Here is a 494-nt window from a genome sequence, read left to right as displayed (position 1 = left end):
GGGGGCAAGGACACTGGCAGCAGAAGTTCTGGGAAGTACCCATTGGTGTGAGCCCTCATGGAGTCTACCATTAACCCCACCAAAGAGCTTGTAGGCTCCAGTGCTGGTTGCCTCAGGCCAAAGAACCAACATGGAGGGAACTCAGCCCCACCCATCAGCAGAGAAGTGGATTAAAGTTTTACTGAGCTCTGCCCTCCAGAACAACATCCAGCTCAGCCCACCACCAAGCCCTCCCATCAGAAAGCTTGCACAAGCCTTTAGATAGCCTCATCCACCAAAAGGGCAGATAGCAGAAAGAAGAAGAATTACAATTTGCAACCTTCAGAATGAAAACCACAATCACAGAAATATAGACAAAATGAAAAGGCAGAGGATTTTGTCCCAGATGAGGTCACAAGGTAAAACCCCAGAAAAACAACTAAATGAAATGGAGATAGGCATCCTCCTAGAACAAGATTTCAGAATAATGATAGTGAAGATGATACAGAACCTCA

This window comes from Balaenoptera acutorostrata, chromosome X, assembly GCF_949987535.1.
Source record: "Balaenoptera acutorostrata chromosome X, mBalAcu1.1, whole genome shotgun sequence".
Taxonomy (NCBI): Eukaryota; Metazoa; Chordata; class Mammalia; order Artiodactyla; family Balaenopteridae; genus Balaenoptera; species Balaenoptera acutorostrata.
The sequence above is the reverse complement of the archived record's forward strand: the minus strand, read 5'-3'. Positions refer to the sequence as shown.